The sequence below is a fragment of the Caretta caretta genome, chromosome 2 (assembly GCF_965140235.1).
Source record: "Caretta caretta isolate rCarCar2 chromosome 2, rCarCar1.hap1, whole genome shotgun sequence".
In the NCBI taxonomy this organism is placed as follows: domain Eukaryota; kingdom Metazoa; phylum Chordata; order Testudines; family Cheloniidae; genus Caretta; species Caretta caretta.
Genome location: NC_134207.1, coordinates 212,482,547 through 212,498,079, shown reverse-complemented (window position 1 = coordinate 212,498,079; position 15,533 = coordinate 212,482,547).

Here is a 15,533-nt window from a genome sequence, read left to right as displayed (position 1 = left end):
TAATCGGCTTGGGATTTAAGTTGCCAGCATCTACTAAGTGACAGCTCAACATTTTAACAGGATTGCGTGATTTCATTCTGAAAAGGTTTAAACACTAAGGTTCATATTCATATTAATGTAACCAAGTGTGCAACTCCATTGATGTCACTAGATCGTTCCCACATAGACCACTGATTAATTTGGCCCTGAATTTCCATTCTTGAATGCAAGGCACTTTATAAGGTAAAAGTATTCTTCTTAGAAAAAAGAAAGCAGAGATTCTGGACAATCTGAATACGTCATATGGGCCACATAAAACAATTGAGGCTGTATGTTTGACATCTCTAATCTTGCCCTTGATATTGCTTCTGCTTGATATTGTCTGACTAGGTAACTGAAACATTTGAATGAACAGGAGAGTAGTGTGTGTGGCGGGGGAGGAGGGAGAGGAGAGGGGAGAGCATGGAAATAAACAACGTGCTTATGGTATGACTTTTTAGATAATCATTCATGCTGAAATTCTTGAAAATGTTGGATTCATGAACATTTTCAAAAGTGCTCAGCGGCTGTCTGACTATTTACAAATAATATCACCACAAGAATCATAGTTAACCAAATTTAGTAATTGTAGTCTCAAAAATATTTGTAGTTTTTTAAAAAACTATCCAAACAGTTTTAACCCATATTATTACTGATTATTATTCCTTGATTAAGTGAAGCATAAACGATTACTCTGATTTTTGATCAGTTCACATTTAAACATTTTTCTTCACAGCTTTTAGGGCTAGAATCTTTCCTTTAAAAAAAAAAAAAAAGCTTTAGAGCATGTCTAAACTGCCTTGCAGCTCAGTTGACTGGGGCGTGAACTGCAGTGCACACTAAAGTGGCACGCTGTAACTCTCCCGTGTGGACACTGCAGGTGCTAACTTAAAGGTTCCTAGTTCACATTAATGCAGTCTTCTTCAAATAGGACTACATTAGTGTAAACTAGTTTAAGTTTGCACCTGCAGCATCCACACAGAGAAACAACAGATTCTGTAATCTTAGATTCTATAGAATCTGAATCTGTCATAAGATCCAGATAAATACTTCAAGCAAAACACAGGCAGTCCACAGTTCATTAGAATGTTCCCAGTGCTGCTTAATGCGACAAAAAGTTGTAAAATCATGTCCTTAAAACGCAGACAAAATGAAACTGAAATCTGTTTTACCCCCATGTAAGTTGTGGCTCATTGCATAAAATCCTCAAGGTTCTTACTAAGTTTTTTCTCACTCCAACCCACATTGACTTAAGTGGAGATGTGATTTTGCACTTGTGTAACAGATCAGAAACTGGCCCTGGCAATAAGGACTTGAACTTATGCATGATGATTATCCGAGAGAATTTGCATACTGTGCACACTGGCTGGGTGTGTTAGCAATGCATGTGCTCCACAGTGATTAGCACTGAAGAAGACACAAAGTAAAATTAATGTCCAAAGTCAGGTGTACTAGATTTTATTAGCTTCTGACTTAACTACATTGCCTGGAGTGCACTGTGGACATGACAAGCATGTAAGGACCAGAATGTGTGTGGTGCATGCAGTGATGCATATGGGAATGTGCGTGATCATTAAACAGTGGGGTTTCCATTATTTCCACAACTGCATCTGTCTGCAAATTGCTGAAACGGTTGGAAATATCTATTTCAGGAATGGCCTTTCTTTAAAGGAATTCTTTAGCCTCCCACCATATTGGGCCAGCCAACTATTGTCTCTCACAACATTGACCATGTCAGTCCCGTGCCACTAACCTTCTGCTATGTTCTTATCTTTTTGTGTATTAAATTCAGTCTCTTCCTTCTCAACATTGTTTCACACAGCTCCCCCTCTGCCTCTCTCTCTGCCCTGGTCTTCTCCTCCTGTGTCTCACATGTCTGCCCCACCTTTTTTCAAACATGCAACTTTACTGCTTCTGTTTTCTCCTTTTCCACTTTTGGATTAAGGTCTTTGCTGGAATAATGCCATTGATTTCAGTGGGGTTACCGCAGCAGAGAATGTGACTTTTTGTGTCTTTTCCCCACGCTGCTCCCCCATGCTTAGAACATCTCTTGTTTTCTGTGTTATGCTAAACTGCATTCCGTACTATTTTGGCCTTTGTCCCTGTAAAGTGGGGGGCTAGAGCAGGCCAAAATTCTTTGCTTATCAGTCTCAATTGATAGACAGATACTAGATTATCCCTTAGCTCAACAGGCAGAGCGACTATGCCGGGTGCTGGGTCAAGTTTTGGACAAAGTAACCAAATCCATAACTCTTATACATAGGCCCTAGATAACGCTTTTCATCCTGCACCTTCTGGCACCTGAGTATGAGGTGTGGAGTGCTTGGAATGCCCACTGACGTCAGTGGAGCTGTGGGGGTTCAGCATCTCGAAAAATTGGGCCACTAGAAACTAATTGGAGCTTGAGTCTCCTGACCCCATTGAAGTCCAAGTAAGTTTTGCCAGTAATTTCAAAAGAGAACAGGATCATGCCCTTCATCTTCCCAATGCTGTCAGGTACACTAGACAAGGCAGTGAAAGTGAGGAAGGGTAAAAGTGGCTTGCCCAAGGTTACTGAAGGAATCTGCACCAGTGTTAAAACTCAAAGGTTCCCAGCACCTAGGCTTGGGCTCAGACCTTCAGCTTATGCCTCGGTCTCAAGAGACGAAGTATCAAATGAGGAAATGGGGACAATCCCTCATGGGACATTTTTTATAGGTAATTATAGTGTTGGAAAATAAAGATAATCCTTAATTTGATGTTTAACTCACTGGGTTGCCTTAACACACCTTACCACTCCTCTCTACTCTGGCCTTGGAGACTGGCCAACCACAGAGAAAGGAACAGGTTGCACCTTCCCTAGGCTATTTTAATTCATCAAATTGATTTTGATCACAGTGGAATTTCACACCTAGTTATGTCTGTGACATTAATTTTTTAAATGCTAGCTATAAAAAAGCAAAACAGTTGCACTGCTACAAAGATGGCCAATTATGGCCATGGTACATAGAGGCACCGTAGATAAGCCCAATCCTGCATCCATTGAAACCAATGGAAGTTTGGCCATTAAATTCAACACGATGTAACCCTTTAAGAGGGTTCCCAATGCTGCTGCTATTGCATAAGCATACTGACCATTCCCTAGCAGAAGGAAAAGCTGTGCGCTCTGTAGGGGGCATGTAGCTCTACTGTGAACACTTAGGCCTGGTCTACACTGAGGTGGCGGGAAATCAATCTAAGATACATAACTTCAGCTACGAGAATAGCCTAGCTGTAGTCGACGTATCTTAGATTGACTTAGAATCACTTACTTCATGTCCTCGCGGTGCAGGATCGACGGCTGCCATTTCCCTGTCGACTCTGCTTCTGCCTCTCACTGTGGTGGAGTTCCGGAGTCGACAGCAGAGCGACCAGGGATCGATTTATCACGTCTACACTAGACGCGATAAATCGATCCCCAATAGATAGATCACTACCCGCCGATCTGGCGGGTAGTGTAGACGTGGCCTTAGAGAATGTCTACCCTGCAATTAGACACCTGCGGCTGCCCACGTCAGCTGACTCAGGCTCACGGGGCTCAGGCTAAGAGGCTGCTTAATTGTGTTGTAGACATTCGGGCTTGAACTGCAGCCTGAGCTCTGGGACTCTTCCACCCCCCAGGGAGCTAGAGCCCTGGCTTCCCAAGCTCGAATGTCTGTATTGTAATTAAACAGCCCCTTAGCACAAGCCCCGCAAGTGCAAGTCAGTGGGACCAGCTGATGGTTTTTAACTGCAATGCAGATATACCCTTAGGAAGATATCAGTCTCGTTCTTCTCTCCTATCGCCTTTCTTCTGCTTTGCTTGCTCTCTTATCTTTTCCTTCTCCTCTCTCACCATTTTGCATTTTCTTTTCTTAAAATGAAATTACAACTAAGGAAATTCAGCCCCAAATGCTACACGGATGGAATATTAAGAGTGAGATCTAACCCTAAAGAGGTCAGGAAATTCAAAGATAAGATTTCTCCTCTCTCCTTGGTCTCCCACCATCAGTATTCTTACATCTCCCTTCCCACATCTCCTTTATCTTGGATCCCTTGTGAATATATATTAAGATAGGCCTGTCTGATAGAGAACCTCTCAGATGTCAATTTACCTGTACAATCTGATAACATACTGAAATTAGTGTAGGAAATGAGTCTTTGTTCTTGGCCTAGCTAACGAATATTTGTAAAATAAACATTTGTCCCACTGACCAGAGCTACATGGTCATGTAATCAAAGCTCCTAGGCATGAAGAATGGCGATAAGGAGCTGTGTAAAGGAATAGAATTTCATATGCTTAAGATTTTTGCTTCAGAACCAAAGAAGAGTGGAGGAAGGTCTAGAGGCAGGGACAGCTGAAGCTTGCTGGGTATATTCTACTCACTGTGTGATTTTTTTGTGAACTGGACTCCACTTTCAATGGGACTGTTTACAAAAGGTAGGAGGATAGAAGAGATCTTGGTAGTGTGGGATGTATGAAAGATCCCCACTATGTTCTATTCAAGGGCATTAGAAAAACAAAACTAGAAACACTGAAGAAGTCACTCTAGGCTTTACCTAAATTCCAGTGCATGCTGGGAGACAATACTCTGGGAGTTTTACTTATTGAACAAGGAGATAAAGCTTCCATAGAGCAAGGAGTAGTTAATAAAGCTGATCTTTCTGTATTACTCCTGTGATTTACTCGCTGCTCTACCACTGAAACACTGTGTGCACTTGGGTAAATCAGATCAGCTCCCTGCTTCAGTTTCTCCATCTAAAAATGTAGGTAAGAACATTTACCCCAAAGGGGTGTTGTGAGGTTTAACTGATGTTTGTATGCCATTTTGGAGATATAGATTAATTGCCAGTTATTTATTATTCACCAAAGTTTTAGAAAGCTGATATCTAGTTAAAGATACATCTGCAGAGTATGGGCCTGATCCTGCTTTCACTGAAATCAATTAGAGGTTTTTGTCATTGACTTCAGTGGGAACAGAATCATACCCTGCATGTCCCCCTTGCACTAGCATCAACTTCCTGGACACCACAATCAGCTTCAACCCTCCAGAAAACTATATACAAGAAACACACAAATCTCCACACCTACCTTCACAGATCCAGTAACCATCCCAAATACACCAAGAAATCTGTTACTTACAGCCAGGCACTCAGATACATGGAATATGCTCCAAGGAGACAGTCAGAGATACACACCTTAACACACTTAAAACCACCTTCACCAAACAAGGACACTCTACTAGAGAAGTAGATTGCATCATGGAACCGGGCACCCAAGTACCCCAAGAGAACCTGCTTCAATACAGAACCTCCCACCCTCAGTCCAACTGCACATCCCTAGTTGTCACCAAAATTCTCACTGGAAACCATATGGGGTATCATCAAACAACTATAGCCCATACTTGATGGGGACCACATCCTGAAAGAAAGCTTTCCTGAACGCCCTATTCTGGCCTTCAAACAAACCCCCAAACTCACCAAGCTCATAATCAGAAACAAGCTGCTCCCCCCACCCCCACCCACAGCCGTTGTCCCAAAACTCTTTCCCCTGTGCCCCTATGTCACCTCCAACCCACTTTCCCCAGCAGCCAGGTTCTTATTGCCACCAGCTGCCTCCAACACCAGTAGCTTCACCATCCAGCCCTGAAAACTATGACCCTTACCCACTGCACTCAACTCCCATCACCATGCAGTATAGCCATCCTGAAGTGCAGCACTTATTGCACAGCACTCCAGACAGGAAGACTGAGTATGATAACAGGACATACGCAAATCTGTGATTGTACCATTCCTCACCCCACCCCCTTGCCCTTTCTGTTTCCCAGGCAGTTGTGTTTCTTTTCAATAAATGCATCTTCTTTTCAATAAATGGATTTTTTGGCTTTGAAAACATTCTTTATTATTCCATAAAGTAAAAGATACCTCAGCCCAGAAAAGCAACAGGCACTGCAAGTCAACGTTGCAAACACAGATTCCTACTAACATTGGAATCACTGCACTTCACTCCCGTGCAGGGCACCAAACATTACTGGTGGCTTTCAGCCTCAAATTGCTCCCTCAAGGCATCCCTAATCCTTGCAGCCCTGCGCTGGGCCCCTCTAAGAGCCCTGCTCTCTGGCTGTTCAAATTCAGCCTCCAGGTGTTGAACCTCGGAGTTCCATGTCTGAGTGAATCGTTCACCCTTCTCTTCACAAATATTATGGAGGGTACAGCACGCAGATATAACCGCGGGGATGTTGTCATCGGCCAGGTCCAGCTTCCCATACAAAGAGAGCACCAGCGGCCCTTTATATGGCCAAAAGCACACTCCACAGTCATTCTGCACTGGCTCAACCTGTTGTTGAACCTCTCCTTGCTGCTGCCAAGGCTCCCAGTGTAGGGTTTCATGAGCCATGGCATTAAAGGATAAGCGGGGTCTCCAAGGATCACAATGGGCATTTCGACTTCCCCTATGGTGATCTTCTGGTCTGGAAAAAAAGTCCCAGCTTGCAGCTTCCTGAACAGGCCAGTGTTCCGAAAGATGTGTGCATCATGCACGATTCCGAGCCAGCCAGTGCCAATGTCAATGAAATGCCCATGGTGATCCACAAGCACCTGGAGAACTATATAGAGAAACACCCCTCCCAATTAATGTACTCAGAGGCTAGGTGGGCTGGTACCAGCATTGGAATATGCGCCGCATCTATCACCCCTCCGCAGTTAAGGAAACCCATTTAGGGAAACCCGTTTGTGCCAAGTCAGCCACAATGTCATGCATATTACCCAGAGTCATGGTTCTTCTGAGCAGGATGCGATCATTGGCCCTGCAAACTTGCATCAACACGATTCCAACGGTAGATTTTCCCACTCCAAACTGGTTAGCGACCGATTAGTAGCTGTCTGGAGTTGCCAGCTTCCAGATTTCAATAGCCACCCATTTCTTCACCATCAGGGCAGCTCTCAATCTTGTGTCCTTGTGCTGCAGGGTGGGGGCGAACTCATCACACAGTCCCATGAAAATGGCTTTTCTCATCCGAAAGTTCTGCAGCCACTGCTCGTCATCCCAGACTTGCATGACGATGTAATCCCACCATTCAGTGCTTGTTTCCTGAGCTCAAAAGTGGTGATCCACTGTGGTGAGCATGTCCGTGAATGCCACAAGCAGTCTCGTGTAGTATGCATTAGTGGAGTCAGTATCATCGTCGGAGTCCTCACTGTCAGTTTGGATCTAAAGGAGTAACTCGACTGCCAAACGTGATGTGCTGGCAAGACTCGTCAGCATATTCCTCAGCACTTCGGGCTCCATTCCCACAGACCAAAAGGGAAGACAGAGCACACAGTACAAAAAACATTGAAAGATGGTGCCAAATGTGGACAGGGATTGCTGGGATGCGAACCGATGCATCACGGGGCATTGGGACAGGACCCAAAATCCCTCCCCCGCCCCCTTCCCACAAGCCACAGCACCAGAATGGGAAGAGGTGCTCTGTGGGATAGCTCCCCATAATGAACCGCTCCCAATACCGCTGCAAGTGCCGCAAATGTGGCCACGCCAGCGCGCTTGCAGCTGTCAGTGTGGACAGATTGCAGCGCTTTCCCTACTGGACTCTCCAAAGGCTGGTTTAACTCAAAGCGCTCTACATCTGCAAATGTAGTCATGCCCTTAATAAAGACACTGGATTTATGGTTTATTACAACAATCTGTAACCCACTAATCTGCCTTTTTTGTCCAGTGACTACAGGGGTGTTAACAGGCCACTTCACCTTGAATGGTTCCTAAGAATATGTATTAACTGCTCATGCTAAACAATCTGTTTCAACTTGTATTTAGCTGTGACACTGAGTACCTTTCCCAGATCTGAAGAAGTGCTCTGTTATGTAAAGACTTGTCTTTCTCACCAACAGAAGTTGGTCTAATGAAAGATATTACCTCACCCACCTTGTCTCTCTGAAAATTAAGAGACATAGTATGATTTTTTTCCCCTGAACTAAGATCTTATACATTACAAAACAAATTCTTCAAACATTCTTGGGAACCAAGTTAAAGAGTGATTAGAATCAGTGTATGGTTGGCAGTACTTTAGGCATCATAGGTAAGTAAGTCCCATATGATAGGTTTATCATAGAGTGCAGAGTTATCTGATCCAGCTGACTTAGTACTCAATACTGTGGCTGGCTTCCCTCTTTCATTTATTTGCTGGCATGGATATGTAAATACTTACCCACTTGAACTATGGGGAAAGTAAATTCTTTTCCACCTTATTTGCAATTTGTAATGGTGACATGGTCCAGCAGTGACAAAAAAAAAAATATTAATTAACAATGGCCCCACAAGACCAGATTCTGATTTCATTTACACCAACATAAATGCAAAGTAATGCCATTGAAGTTAATGGAGTAAATAAGATCTGAATTTAGCCTTGTGTGTGTGTGTCGTGGCCCTGCTCCTCACCCTGTCTGTCCCAACCTTTTTGAATGAAGACATGATATGCCAAGCAAATGGATGTGTCAAGGTTCCTCCCCCACTCTGAACTCTAGGGTACAGATGTGGGGACCTGCATGAAAAACCTCCTAAGCTTATCTTTACCAGCTTAGGTCAAAACTTCCCCAAGGTACAAAATATTACACCCGTTATCCTTGGAATGGCCGCTACCACCACCAAACTAATACTGGTTACTGGGGAAGAGCTGTTTGGACGCGTCTTTCCCCCCAAAATACTTCCCAAAACCTTGCATCCCACTTCCTGGACAAGGTTTGGTAAAAAGCCTCACCAATTTGCCTAGGTGACTACAGACCCAGACCCTTGGATCTTAAGAACAATGAACAATCCTCCCAACACTTGCACCCCCCCTTTCCTGGGAAATGTTGGATAAAAAGCCTCACCAATTTGCATAGGTGACCACAGACCCAAACCCTTGGATCTGAGAACAATGAAAAAGCATTCAGTTTTTTACAAGAAGACTTTTAATAAAAAATAGAAGTAAATAGAAATAAAGAAATCCCCCCTGTAAAATCAGGATGGTAGATATCTTACAGGGTAATTAGATTCAAAAACATAGAGAACCCCTCTAGGCAAAACCTTAAGTTACAAAAAAGATACACAGACAGAAATAGTTATTCTATTCAGCACAATTCTTTTCTCAGCCATTTAAAGAAATCCTAATCTAACACATACCTAGCTAGATTACTTACTAAAAGTTCTAAGACTCCATTCCTGTTCTGTCCCTGGCAAGAACAGCATACAGACAGACACAGACCCTTTGTTTCTCTCCCTCCTCCCAGCTTTTGAAAGTATCTTGTCTCCTCATTGGTCATTTTGGTCAGGTGCCAGTGAGGTTACCTTTAGCTTCTTAACCCTTTACAGGTGAGAGGAGCTTTCTCCTGGCCAGGAGGGATTTCAAAGGGGTTTACCCTTCCCTTTATATTTATGACAGGATGTAATTTTAATAACTCTTTTCTATTCTTCCTGTCAGCAAAGGGAAGGGGTCTAGTAAGCTGTCACCTGGAATTAAGCATGATTCTGTGTTGTTTACTTTCATATAGTAGTTATAAATTAAAAGATCTAAGGTCTGCTGCCATTGAAGTCAATGGGAGGGGGAGGGGGTCGAATATATAATTTTGTTTCCCTTATCAATGTTGTGGCTTTGAGCGAGTTGTAGATGCTGTTGTAAGTAATCCATAAAATATTTGCCCCACACCCAAACATTTATTATGAATTATTATCAATTAATATGTATGTATTTGAATTGCAACAGCTCCAAAGGATCTGGGCCCTATGGTGCTAGTAAGAGACATAGTAAAAGACAGTCCCTTTCCAGAAAAATTTGACCGTCTAAGAGCTACTGAACATTGTGCTGCCCTGCATATTTGATTGCCTTGATAGCTTTCTGTTTGGTATGTATGGTAAAGCCAACGCTGATATGACTGAGGTGGGCCTGAAACAAATCTCTGGAGATTCCCCAATCTATGGGGAAGTTTGGATCTGGATGCAGATCTGACTTGTGTGGAGATGCCCTAATCCTGTAATTGACCATACCAACCCCCTGGATCCAAATAATCCTTGAACTTTGAGGAAGTTGCAAGTGCTGTGACCAGCTTTGCAGCTCAGGCCCATCTCTATATATGGCCAAGTGATGCTAAATGTAATGGTGTTTTCTCCACATTTCTTCAAGCAGCCCAATCAGGTTCATCAAATGGACACACGATTTTCAGATTGTTAACAGATGTCATTGCTGATTATTAAAATTCAAAACTAGATAAATAACCAGTGTTACTCTGTCCTCTCTAGTGGCACTGAACCACTTAGAGATTAATGAGTTTGCTACAACCTTAGCTAATGGCCCCTTGCCTTTTAACTCATTCAGTAGATGCTCATGCATTTAGCATCAGAGGTTCCCAGGTTCAATCCCGCCCACTGTGTTACAAGTGGGGGCTTGCCCAGGATATCAACTGGGAAGTCTCAGAAGCTCAGGACATGCTTCCTCAGCTAGGGGGAAGTATGTAACCCACACACCTCCTGGGTGTGGTGTTCTGTCCCACACCAAGACCACTTAGAGATAAATGAGTCTGCCACAGCCTTAGCTAAGAGCTATGTGTCTTTTAGCTCATGCAGTAGAGGCTCAAGCATTTAGCTCTAGAGGTCCGATCCTACCTCCTGATGACTGGGGTCTGTCGGTGTTACATTTTGTGTTCCTAGGGGGTTGGTATCCCCTGTGCTACAATGTCAGCATTTACTGTGTCCAAGGCCTGGTTTCAAATTTGAGCCCATGACCTTGTCAGTCCAAAGAGAAGAGTAATATTAGCTGAGCCATGCTAACAACAGAGATGTGATCATTAGTTTATCTCTGTTTTCAAATGCAAAGTATGAACAATATCTCCTCTGTCCAACTAATAACAAACTTGACACTACTATTTGTTTGACCTTGATATTAAATACATGCACAGCAAAGGCAACACAAATGAAGAAGTAAAGCACCATTGATAATTATCAATACACTATACTTACAGGGTTTTTTAGTCATATGGCACTACTACTACAACGAAACGTGATTAACCCTAGAGGACTATCCAAAGCCAAATCCTATCAGCTCCAGGCCTTCAAGCTATTTCAATTCCTTCCACCTCACTTTTTGGCATGATCCAAAAGATATGATTATTGGCTCAGCGGGAAAAAAGCTCTATTCTTCTTGTGAGATTTTTCTATCCTAAAAAAGACAAGGGCCAAGATTTTCAAAGTGAATAGTGATTTTGGGTGCCTCAGTTTTTGGAGGCTAAACTTGATTGCCCACCCTCTGAAACTCAGTTCCCTTTTAGGCTTTTTAAATTGGACACCTAAAGATTGAGGAACCCAAAAATAACTAGTCACTTCTGAAAAGCCAATAGTTCTTTTCCATACAAATTCTGTAAACTAATCTTGGCTGATGTTTACATGATAAACCTAGCTGAATTTCTATTTTGAGGGCACGACAGAATATGCCATGTGTTGTAGCTGACTTACTGCCTGTTAGAATATCAAAGTACTCAGAAGTCATTCTTGTATTCCACATAACCATGCAACTTTAAATTCTTAATTACAGTCATTTATAAAGGCATTTATCTGTCTCCTGGTGGTAGTTGCTACTTTAACTTCACTTATTTTCCTAACAGAAAAGCAAACACAATGCTTGCATTCCAAGTGTTGCTATAGTGATGGCAAGAAACTGCAGCGGTAGATCTGAAGGAAAAGACGGAGGTAATTTCAGGCCCCAGAGACTTGGTAAATATGAACTGTAAAAAAGCAAACTAAAATAAAGTAACCAAAAATATACTTCATTATAATGATGAGTTAGTCAAGGGCCAAAAAAAGTTAGATTAGCTGTGACGTGTAAATACTTTTTATGGGGTTTCATGAATTTATATGATGACAATGATTTCTCCCCCACCCCTCTGCCCCAACTTTAAACACTTAATTTCACATTCAGATTGTCTGAGTCCTGACCTCTAAACATAAAAGTTTCTGGTCAGCACCACACAGTTACAGCTAGGACAGGCAGTTAACGGACAACCCTGCATTGCTATAGTGCAGAACCACCCAAATACAAGGGAAGCACAACCATTCCCCGGCGTGCACAGGGGATGAGTAGAGGTCACTATGCTTTAGTGTAGTGTAGCCTGTTCTAGGGGCCAGCGTAAAGGAGGGTGAGGTTGTGTCCACATCTCCTCCCCATGACATTGGGGGTGCTGGGGACTACTGGGAGCGAATTGGTTAAAGCAGCTCATACACTCCCCTGAGCACAGAGACTTCAGCTGCAGCTGGCCCCTATCCAGGCTCCTTATGCCAGCCTCCCCACACAGCTGTGTAAGGGGCAGCCACCATCTGCCCTCAGTGTCTGAGCCCCTCACAATCATCAGTAGATTTAACAATTTCACCTCCTGACACCCCTGTGTGGAAGAGAAGGATTATCCCAGTTACACAGAGCAGGAGCCTAGGCACAGGGTTTGTTAAGTGACTTCCACCAGGTCACACAGGAAGTCAGTGGCTGAGCTGGTATTTGAACCCAAGTCTTCCCAGGCCAACCCCAGCACTTTTTCAAGTAGACCTTAAGATTTTCTGGCAAAACACATATACTGTGAAAACACTGGGGTTTGCCAACGCAGATCTTTTCCACTCCCCACCTAAGTTGGAAGAACTTTCAGAACCAGATCTAATGGAGCTTCGTCTGTCTTTTGTATTTTTATCCTATTACTCACGCAGCTCTATTCATCCAAAATTAATGGAGGAAAGTAGCAGAACTCTTATTGGAAGGAGATTAAAAGGCCACCAGACCTCCCCGTCCAGATGACAAGTTACCGCAAGTAAGCAGGGCTTGACTTGGTAACGGAAAGAGAGATCTGATGAAGAGGAGAATGGGCAGTGGCTTGGGCCCCTTTGGAGGAGAAAGGAAGTCTACATGTTTCCTAAATGCTACTAGGGCCCTTCAATACGAATTACGCCCAAAACAGCTATGTTAAAAGAATATTATTAAGATAGCAAAACCAAGAACTGAAAAGTAGAGATGGGCGGAGAGATGTATTCTGTTTTGTGGAGTATTTTGCTATTTCAAAATATGGTTTTGTTCTGATTTGGAATTAAACCCCAAAATTTTGAAATTTCCTGTGAAAGAGGGTGGTGTCCCAGGTCTGGGGCTGTCTGCATGGTTGGCTGCCCTGGAGCCATGACCCTGCATGGGGGTCCCTGGCCTGAGGCAGTCAACCTGGTATGCTGTCCTGGACCTGCAGCTCCTGGATGCCCTAGGGTCTCTGATTCAGAGGCAGCCCAGCTGATGGGTTACCTCAGAGCTGTGGACCTGGAAGCCCTGGGGTATCTGCTGCCTAGAAGTTGGGGTGAGCAAACTGGCAATAAACCAGGCAGGTTTTTGTTGGAACTGCGGGTAAATTGAAGGACAAAATTCAGGATAGAGAAATAAGGCAAGAACAGTAATAATGGCCTGAAATTAGACAGGCATGAGGATTATATGGAATAATATACCCAGGGAAGTCATCAAGGCACTAACACTTGCGGAGTCCAAGGGGAAATCAGAAGAACAGGACAGATGACTGCTCGAGTACGGAGGTGGACTGAGTGTCCCAGGAAATTTCTCCCGCTTAAGATCTGTGAACCTTTGTTATATGGTTAGCAAATGATTAGACTCCACTAATTTGCAGATTAAATGTCAGGGTGAAGATTCTTTCTGAGTTTCTTTCAGAACTACTGTATATAGGATTCTGAGAACAATTCACATGTAGATTTTTAAGTAGGCAATAAGGAATTTGGGTAGAGGATTAGACATTATGTATTTCTGAAAGTCCTTACTTGTCTCTATATGCAGACATATTTCTCTACAAAAACACAGCTAAAGGAGCACTGGAAAAGTAATATAAATCACTTGAAAAAGAGGAACTGAATTAACTGAGTTATGTACTGTCATGTTCACTAGGAGACACAGACATTAAAAGAAATGCATAAGCATGAGCTAATATTTCAAAAGCGCTTAAGTGATTTAGAATCCTAAGTTCCATTTTCAAAAGTGACTGAGGGATTTAGAAGCCAAACTCTCACTGACTTTCAATGAGACTTAAGTGACTTAGGAGCCTAAGTGCTTTTGAAAAACTTAACCATAGCACCTATGCTTTATAAGGGACAAATGAACAATCATCATGTGTTCTGATTTATTTCTAGATTTACTGAATTCTCTAATTCTGAAATATAATAAAATAAAGTTTATTAAATTAAACAAAGTCACCTCCCTGTATGCCTTTAACAGACAGGTTTGTCTCAGGCTTTTACTTGGCGTATTTTCCCGAGCACAATGGTATTTTTTTTGTAAAGGCAAGCAGCAATAATTAACTAAATCATCCGAAAGGAATATGCATTCTTTGTACCCTCATCCCCCAAAAGGAGACTAAACAGAGATGAAAGCTTGGTAGGGTGGTTGTCATCACCAGAGGCATGGTGACCCTGCTTATAGTAAAGTCAATGTCAAGACTCCTGTTGACTTCAGTAGGAGCGGGAGTAGGTTTCAGTTACGTGTCTGACAGTGTGCAGCCTTGTAGCAAACTTTGAATCCGTCCCCAACTCCTCCAGATACAATCATAATGAAAAGCAAACTTTCATTTCAAAATGAATTCTTAGTTATCTTTTCTGGGCTCACCTACTTGTGTAGGACTTTCATTCTTAGTTATCATGGCATTTCTTTCTCCCCTCATGCCACAGTGACCCAGAAGCAGATCTCCCATTTCCTGATTCAGCCTTCAGAATGTTTTAAAGAAAGAATTATGTGAAAGCCATTATTATTATCATCATCATTTTGCTGTTTGAAACAATGAAGGCAAAGTGCTGGCAAAGAAATACAGCAAATTAAAGCTAAAAAGGTAGGCACCTCAAAACATTCCACTGTTTTGTGATTAATAATGCATTTGGCTGTTGTAGAACTTCAATACTGAAAACTGAACCATAGCAAAAAGCAAAAGCAAAACCAACCCCCAACCTCAATAACATCAACACCAAAAAATCTTTTATTCAAATTTGCACTATGTAGGAAAATAAGGAAGTCCCTTTCCATCCAGTATTGAACTGTCCTTGATAAAGTACATACCAGTGAAAGACCTGATACACCCATGTGCTTTGTTGTAACTTTAAGCAAATTGGGTGACTTTTGTGATTCGCTTCACGACTCGTAGTCAATGGAACAATTTGTATAGTGGAGGTGCTGAGAGCCATTGAACCAAACTGAAACCCTGTATATAATGACAGGTTTCAGAGTAGCAGCCGTGTTAGTCTGTATCCGCAAAAAGAAAAGGAGGGCTTGTTAGTCTCTAAGGTGCCAAAAGTACTCCTTTTCTTTTTCCTGTATATAATGGAATCCACTTCAAGCCAGGGGGTGGTGGTGCAGCATCCACCACAACCTAGTTTCAGCACCTATGTTGCTAGATTGGGGTCATACAAATAACCCAATCTTTTATTGACAAGATAATGGAACAGATAACTTAGTGGGCTGAGTTTAAAGAAATATGTATCT